This window comes from Notechis scutatus, chromosome 3, assembly GCF_049901735.1.
Source record: "Notechis scutatus isolate UNSWTSFEM ecotype Mainland chromosome 3, rNotScu1.2, whole genome shotgun sequence".
Classification (NCBI taxonomy): domain Eukaryota; kingdom Metazoa; phylum Chordata; class Lepidosauria; order Squamata; family Elapidae; genus Notechis; species Notechis scutatus.
In genome coordinates, this window is record NC_142011.1 from 192,049,972 (window position 1) to 192,059,037 (window position 9,066).

At 42.8% G+C, this 9,066-nt stretch overlaps 1 non-coding gene across 1 annotated transcript; it reads left to right on the forward strand.

Annotated features, from left to right (window-relative positions):
- Positions 1-1,440: 1,440 nt before the first annotated feature.
- Positions 1,441-1,559, forward strand: LOC113430057 (5S ribosomal RNA). The gene has a single exon (XR_003373146.1). It is a non-coding gene; the product is annotated as a 5S ribosomal RNA (ribosomal RNA).
- Positions 1,560-9,066: the final 7,507 nt, after the last annotated feature.

The following is a 9,066-nucleotide window of genomic DNA, read 5'->3' on the forward strand; positions in this document are numbered from 1 at the left end:
TCGGATTAAGCAAGCATAGAAGACGGCGTAGGGAGAGAAAACAGAAGTGGGGATGCAGAGTGGGTCTGCTAACTCAGTTGAGGAAGAGACCGCAGAAACCCCCATTACCATCTATGTTCCGCATAAACGCCAGATCCCTCGTAAACAAAGTGGATGAACTACAGCTGCAGATCTCCCACAGTCACATAATTCATGAGTGCTGTCTACTAATCATCACAGAATCCTGGCTGCACCCGCAAATCCCTGATGCTACAATGGAGCTAGCGGACCGGACCTTGCACTGTCAAGATCGCAATATAGCCTCTGGTAAGAGAAGGGGAGGGGGCCTAATTATTTATGTACATAAAGACTGGTGCACAAACAGCAAAATAACAAACAGCCATTGCTCACCAGATTTAGAGGCCATGACTGTTCAGTGTAGACCATTTTATCTGCCACAGGAGCTAACAGTAGTTACCATCACTGCTGTATATTTACCTCCAGATGCTAATGTTAGCATGGCGCCCAGTCACCTTCAAGACATAATTACCCTGCAACAGAGAGTTCATCCTGAGGGCATTCACATCATTGCTGGGGATTTCAACAGAGCATGCCTAAAAACTGTGCTCCCCAAACTTTACCAACATGTTAAGTGCCCAACCAGTGTAAAAAACACACTTGATCATGTGTACTCAAATATTAAGCATGCTTATAGAGCAAAACCTCTTCCCCACTTAGGACAATCAGACCATTTCACCCTGCTTTTACTACCAGCCTACACTCCCCTTAGGAAGAGAACAAAACCTAGCAGTCAAACTATTAGATGCTTGTCTGAAACTGTCCTCTCCCAGCTTCAGGATTGTTTTGCCCGCACAGATTGGAGCATCTTCAAACAACAGGACTTCGAGTTATACACAGAGACTGCGCTTTTCTACATGAAGACCTGTGTAGAAAATGTCACTGTGGACAAACGCATACGGACCTTCCCAAACAGGAAACCCTGGATGACCAGCGAAGTCCAGACTCTGATCAGGGCCCATGACCTGGTTTTCAGAGCAGGTGACACCTCACAGTACAGCACTGCCAGAGCTGAGCTGAGAAGGGGCATCAAACATGCTAAGGAGATGTATAGGAAGAAGGTCGAGGGCCACTTTACTGACAGTGACCCATGGCAGATGTGCAGGGGAATACAGGCCCTGACTAACTATAAAGGCCAAGGCCCAACAAACAGCGAGACGAGTAGCACCCTGGCAGAGGAGCTAAACAGCTTTTTTGCACACTTTGAGACCACCAAGAACCTGGACATACTGCCTCATGAGGACCACAACGCTGCACCTCTCTCTCTTCGAGTGTATGAGGTAAGAAAAACACCGAGAGCAGTAAATCCCAGGAAAGCTGCAGGGCCTGATGGCATTCCTGGTGCAGTAGTTAAAGCATGTGCTGACCAGTTGGCACAAATGAGTCTACGGCCATACTGCCCTGAGTTCGCCCGATCCCGTTTGATCTCGGAAGCTAAGCAGGGTCAGGCTTGGTTAGTACTTCGATGGGAGACCACTTGGGAATACCGGGTGCCGTAGACATTTGTTTTTCTTTTTTGACTTTTGTCTCAACATACGCCCACACAAAAATCACCACAATGATGTAATCCCCAATTGTAACTTCAAAAAAGGCAACTATGATCTTATAGACAACGATCTCTCATCCCTTGATTGGCAATCTCTATTCACTGGATGCAATACTGTTGAAGACCATTACAACATATTTTTACTTGAAGTCAAAAGAGTCATCAAACTATATGTACCAACAACAACTCCCAAAACAAAACAAAAAAGCAGATTACCCATAACAATAAGGAAACTTCAATCCAAAAATAGATCACTCTGGCGGAAAAACAAATCTGGTCACGTTGCCAATTTCAAAAGCCGATACAAAAATTTATGCCACCAGATAAAGACCGAATGCATCAATTATCACATTAAACAAGAGGAAAACCTTCTAAGCACCAATTCCACCCGTGCTTTTTACAATTTTGTAAACAACAAACTAAAAGACTCAAGGTCTATCCCACCCTTGATAGGACCTGATGGTAAAGACTGCAACGACGACACCATTAAAGCCAACATCTTTAACACATTCTTCGGCTCAGTATTTGTAAACAGCAATGGATCATGCCCAGTATTTCCTAGCCGTACCACAGATAACAACAATGATCTAATACATATCGATTTTACAGAAGACAATGTTGAAAAAGCACTACGCAATCTAAAACCATCTCTATCTATTGGACCGGATGGAATATGTGCCTACTTCTTAAAAAAGCTATCCACTGCCATAGCCAAACCTCTAAGCATAATCTTTGAAAAATCTTTCAGGACCAGCTCCTTGCCTAACCTATGGTCACAAGCCACAGTCATCCCCATCTTCAAAAAGGGAGACCCAAGCCTAGTTGAAAATTACAGACCAATCTCCTTATGCTGCGTCACCTGTAAAGTCATGGAATCAATTATTAACCAATCCATCATCCTCCACTTAGAGACAAACAACCTACTCTCCAATAAACAATTTGGTTTCAGAAAAAAACTATCCTGTAATCTGCAACTCTTACACTGCAAAAACATATGGACGACACAACTCGACCAGGGCAAAGCAATAGACGCAATCTACATAGACTTATGTAAAGCCTTTGATTCAGTGGTACACAACAAACTACTCCTAAAAATAAAATCCTATGGTATCTCTGGACAACTGAATAACTGGATAGAAGCATTCCTGTCAAACAGACAACAAATGGTCAAAATCGGGAGCGTCCTATCAAATTCTGTACCTGTCAATAGTGGTGTCCCCCAAGGCAGTGTTCTAGGACCAACTCTCTTCATACTCTACATAAATGACCTCTGTGATCATATTAAGAGCAATTGCGTTCTTTTCGCTGATGATGTAAAGCTGTTCAATACCACTGACAATACTGCTACCCTACAAAAAGATCTTGACTATGTATCAGAATGGTCAAACAAATGGCAATTTCAAATCTCAACAAATAAATGCTCTGTCTTACATATTGGCAAAAAAAAATCAGAAAATAAAATACAAGCTGAATAGTCAAGATCTTGTTGATGACCCAAGCTCTGTAAAGGACCTTGGAATACTCACCTCTAATGATCTAAGAGGTAGAGCCCACTGCAACTACATAGCCAAAAAGGCATTAAGAGTTGTTAACCTAATCCTACGTAGCTTTTTCTCTGGTAATATCACACTACTAACCAGAGCATACAAAACATTTGCTAGACCAATACTCGAATACAGTTCATCAGTCTGGAACCCACATTACGTATCTGATATTAGCACAATTGAGAAAGTCCAGAAATATTTCACAAGAAGAGTTCTCCACTCGTCTACTCATTGTAGAATACCTTATGCCACCAGACTTGAAATTCTAGAACTAGAAAACCTTGAATTACGCCGTCTTCGGTCTGATTTAAGCATGGTATATAAAATCATACATTGCAATGTCCTACCTGTCAATGAATACTTCAGCTTCAACCATAACAACACAAGAGCACACAATAGATACAAACTCAAAGTTAACCACACCAAACTTGATTGCAGGAAATACGACTTCAGCAATAGAGTGGTCAATGTCTGGAATACTCTACCCGACTCTGTAGTTTCTTCCCCAAACCCCAAAAACGTTAACCTTAGACTGTCTACTATTGACCTCACCCCTTTCCTAAGAGGTCTGTAGGGGGCGTGCATAAGCGCACCAACGTGCCTACCATCCCTGTCCTATTGTTTCTCTTATTCTTCTTTTATTTTTCTTATATGTACCCATTTCATGTATTCACAACTATGTATACACTTATACTTATTATCTTGTAAACAATTGGCAAATCAAATAAATAAATAAATAAAATAAATACTTACAGAGCTGTTCCCCTGACACCAAGGCCATAGTGAAGAAGGCTCAGCAGCAGCTGCACTTCCTGCGGGTTCTCAGGTAAAACAATCTGAATAAGAAGCTGTTGCTGGCTTTCTATAAAGCTTCTGTGGAGAGCACTCTGACATACTGTCTGGTTGTGTGGTATGCAGGCTCCTCAGCTGAGGACAGGAAAACTGTACAGAGGGTGATAAACACAGCTCAAGAGATCATTGGTTGCCCTCTGCCCTCCCTGGAAGACTTAGCCAGGTCCCATTGCCAAAGCAGAATCAAGGCCATCATAGAAGACCCCTCACACCCTGGCAATTATCTTTTTGACCTGCTGCCATCTGGACAGCGCTTTAGGTCAATAAAATCCCACACCACTAGACTAACAAATACTTTCTTTCCCTGGGCCATCCAAACCGCAAATAAATACAAAGTCACTATCTTATTAAGATGTGAAAAGATGTGAAATTACAATATCTCATTCAGATATATAATAACATATTACAGTACAATCCATCTCTTGTGTATTACACTCGGCAAAGCATCACAGTCAGTGTTGGATGTATATTTTGTGTATATTCATAGATATTGTACTCTTTAGTTGCAAATGGAGACCCGGGTACTCTATTTTTCTTATCTTCATCTTTAAGTGCTCTGGTTTTATTGTATTGCAAACAGTTGCTGGGGTGCATCCACAGTTTTGTTGTACTTGTACAATGACAATAAAATTCTTGTCTTGTCTTGTCTTGTCTTATCTTGTTCCTTTGCTTTTGATCCTAAAAGGCAGAAACCATCTACTACCTTGAGATCTTCATTCTCAGTTCTAAGGTTAGTTGTTCTACTGATTCTCAGTAATTTGGTCTTCTTAATATTTTGGTCCTATTTTTTCTACTGTGCTCTTTGACTTTTGTTATGAGAGTCTGCAGATTGTAGTTTGTTTTGGTGGTTAAAGCACCAGGCTAGAAAGCAGGAGATCATGAATTCAAGTCCCGCCTTAGCTGTAAAAGCCAGCTGGGTGACGTTGAGCCAGTCATTCCCTCTCAGCTCAACTCATCCCACAGCGTGGTTGTTATGGGGAAAATAGAAGGAGGAAGGTACATTGTAATATGTATGCTGCTTTGAGTTATTTGTAAAAATAATAAAGGCAGGATATAAATAACAAAATTTGGCTATTAGGGTGGTTTCATCACCCTAATAACACAAGTATTCACATTTCTTCATCCAATTTAAAAGCACAATATAATGGAATGTGAATAACTAGAAAATGAAGGGAAGAAATGGTGCTTAGGATACAATCAGATAAAAGGGGAAGGAGCCTCCTACTGAGTAACAGGCAAACAAGAAAAGTTTAAAAGGATTCACCCTAACTGATCAGGCAGGAAAAAGAGATGGTAGGAGATTTGTATTTTCAGACTTGCAAGATTCTTGTGTAGCCTTATAATAAAGTAGCATCAGCTCCTTTTGTCATGTTTCCTGATCCACTTGGAAGGCTAACGCACACTTATCTTCTTCCAATTCAGCTTTCCTTAATATATATTCAGCGTATAGGTTGAATAAATAAAGGGAGAGTTGTTGTCTCATTCCTTGGCCAACTTTTATAGCCAGCCTACTTCATCAAGTTCCATCCATACTATGATTTCCTGACCAGTGTATATCTTTCTTATTAGAAGAATGAGGTGTTCTGGATTCCAATTTTTCTAAGGACATTCCCCAGCTTGATGTGGTTTGACACAATCAAAGGTTTGTGCACAGTGACTTAATTTTTCTTATTCTTTTGACTTTCTCAGTCATTCTTCATGCATCAGAAATAATGTGTTGTATTTCCTGGCTTTATCTAAATGTTACCAGACAACGCTACCAGACAAAGCGATAAAGCACATACAATCAATAAGCCATAGTTATTCCTAAATATAGTTATTTAGTTTTTTTTTTTAATGCAAGCCAATCATGATTGGTTAGAATTCCTCTTTTTTTCTTTCCTATATAATCTCCAGATGTTATTCCAAACATCTGTCTCAATGGCAGACTAAGGCCTCAAGCTATCTGTTATTTCAGCTGCATTAGTTTCTTTTCAAACATTATTTTTTTAAAAAATTGCACTGTCACTTCAGAATCTGATATAGGAGGTATTCTCTTTTTCTGAGATAGTGTTTATGATAAATTTTAGTTTTGAACAATGGCAAATATTTATTTGTAACTAGATTTATAGGTCCATATCATGCATATCTTAATATCATAATACTTTGTCACCTGCATAGCTTTATTGTGATATATTTTAATATGTTTTTAAGAAAACATATTTTGTGACCACAGGTGTATTTTATCACTACTGTCATGAAGTCATTATCTATACCAGCTTTCCCTCTACACTTCCAGTTATAGCTAGTTTTTCCTACTTGCACTGATTCTTTTCTGTCTCATGACCCCACACATGAGATTTTCTTATCTTAAGGAAATAATTGCTAACTTTAGTGATATGCATGCAAATGCATGCATGCACATACACACATACATACACAGAGGGTGGGGGAAGGAGAGAGAGAGGGAGGGAGAGTGAGAAAGAGAGGGAGAGAGAGAGGGAGGGAGGGAGAGAGGGGGGGGGAAAGAGGGAGGGAGAGAGAGAGGGAGGGAGAGAAGGAGGGAGGGAGAGAGGGAGAGAGAGGGGGGAAGGAGAGAGAGGGAGGGAGAGAGAGGGAGAGGGGAAGAGAAATCTTAAAGTCAAACAGATTTCAAATCTATGTAAGCATTAAAGCTGGTTTAGACCCTGAATGGGGGGTTTCATGTGTGATATTTTCAAAAATTCATCAGTATAATATTTTATTAAACAATAAAATAAATGCTGCAACAAGTATTTAAATCTGTTCTGCCTTTCTGAAAATCAAAACATTCACTTAGCTAGTTCCACTCCACCCCCCAGTAATCTTTTGTGGATTGTCATAACAGTGTCTTTAATTAGGAATAATTCAAGCAAAGGAGATCAATTCAGGGAGCCAGTCAAGTTAATTATCCTTTTATGCAGCTCGTTTTTTGAAAGAAGAACTCACAACATATAAGTTATTTGGACACTAATTACTGATTATGAAGCCCTGACAGATTTTTAAATAAGTCATAACACATTGGCAATATTGTCTCTGATGATCACAGTGCTGAATGCCAGGCATGGGCTATCTTCTCCATAAAATATAAATAATATGGATCAATTATTACACAACATTTTCATTTAATTCAGGAGAAAGTTCCCTGACAGGCTCTTCTAAAACATCTGTTTACCCCTTCTAATCTTCATTCTTCACCTAAACTAAACCCATCTCTTGTAGCAATAGCAATAGCACTTAGACTTATATACTACTTCACAGTGCTTTACATCCGTCACTAAGCAGTTTATAGAGTCAGCACATTGCCCCCAACAATTGGTCCTCATTTTACCCACCTCGGAAGGATGGAAGGCTGAGTTAACCTTGAGCCTGATGGGATTTGAACTGCCAAATATTAGGCAGCTGACAGTCAACAGAAATGGCCTGCATTTGTAACCATTGCACCACCAAGGCTCATTGTACACGTAATCTATTTATCATATGTCCAATCCTGATGTCAAACAATATTTAAATGTAAGTAACAGAATCAGTAGATATTTATCCTATCATTCTTGCTTCTCCCAATGTCCCTCTTAATACAGAGAAAAAAAATTCTCTGTAAGAAAACATAGAAAATATTTTCTTTAGTGATGCCTGAAATCTGATATAGTATTTCTCTAGGTAGAACGTATACTTGCTGTCTCTTCCCAAGCCATCACTGAATTAAGATTAAATGAATGGTTTTATTCTGTGGTTACTGTATATACTCGAGTATAAGCCTAGTTTTTCAGCCCATTTTTTGTGCTGAAAACCCCCCCCTCGGCTTATACTCGAGTCAGATTCCCCTCTGAAAAAAAAATGGTGTGGAGATCCGGAGCTGGGCAGGCGCTTCCCTGCTTCCGTGTTTCCTTTGCAACTTTTAAGCATGGGGGTAATCGGAAGCAGAAAAGTTCTTGCATGAGGATATGTTTTTTCTTTTTTAACTGTTTTTAGGGGGGGGGGGAAGACTCAACGTCATGTGAGAATGCTCAGACACGAAATCTATCCGCCCGAAAATAAGTGTGTGTGTGTGTGTGGGGAATTTTAACAGAGGGAAGATGTAGGGAGAAGGCAAAAGTGATGGAAGATCCTTCAGGGGAAACTGAGGGGGAGACTCACCCTTGGTCCAGATGAGTCCCCTTCCCCGCCCCTAAGGAAGCAGAGGCAGCCAGCAAGGGCAGGCAAGCCCCGCTTCACAGACTCCGTCCGTCCTCACTCCCACCCACCCACCCACCCAAAGCCACGAAGTCCCCCAATCGCGCAGCCCAGAATCGCCCTCCCCTCAGGGGGCAGCAACGACGCCCGGTTTTTCCTGAGACAAGAAGCTCCGCCGTGCAATGAAAGCGCCCTGGCTCTAGGCTTGCGGGCTCAGAAAACAACGCGAGCTGAGGTGGCTTCGGCTCCGCTCGGCTTCTCCAACATCCAGCACCGCCCTGTTCTATGTGCCGGGCCCGGCAAGTCCGAGCAGCCAGCGCGTGGAGCAGGACGGCGCCGGAGATCGTTGGCTGCCTCTTTCGCAGCACGGGAGGCCTCCCCTGGCTGGCCAGCTGCTCTCCTCCTTCTCTGCCTGTTTGTTCTGTGTGACCGAGGAGGAGGAGACCGGCCGGCTGGTTGGGGGAGGCTTTCTGTGCTGAGGGAGGCGGCTGCTGGTGTCCGGCTTTGCTCCGCTTCTCCGATGGTCCGGCGCGGCCCTGTTCTTTACTTGGGCAGCCAGGCGCCCGCAACGGCGCCCACGGCGGCAACAGGCAGTTCTGCCCGGGCTCCGCTCAGGTGTCCGGCTGGGGCTGTCGGGAGTTGCTGCCGCCGGTGCGGCCCCAGTCCCGCGTCACCTCGGGAAGGGAAAGGCAAAAAGGAAGAGCCGCGGCAGTGCTGAGCGCAGGCAGAGAAGGAGGAGAAGAGCTGGCCAGCCGGGGGAGGCCTCCCGTGCTGCGAAAGAGGCAGCCAACTATCTCCGGCGCCATCCTGCTCCACACGCTGGCTGCTTGGACTTGCCGGGCCCGGCACATAGAACAGGGCGGTGCCGGATGTTGGAGAAGCCGAGCGGAGCCGGGG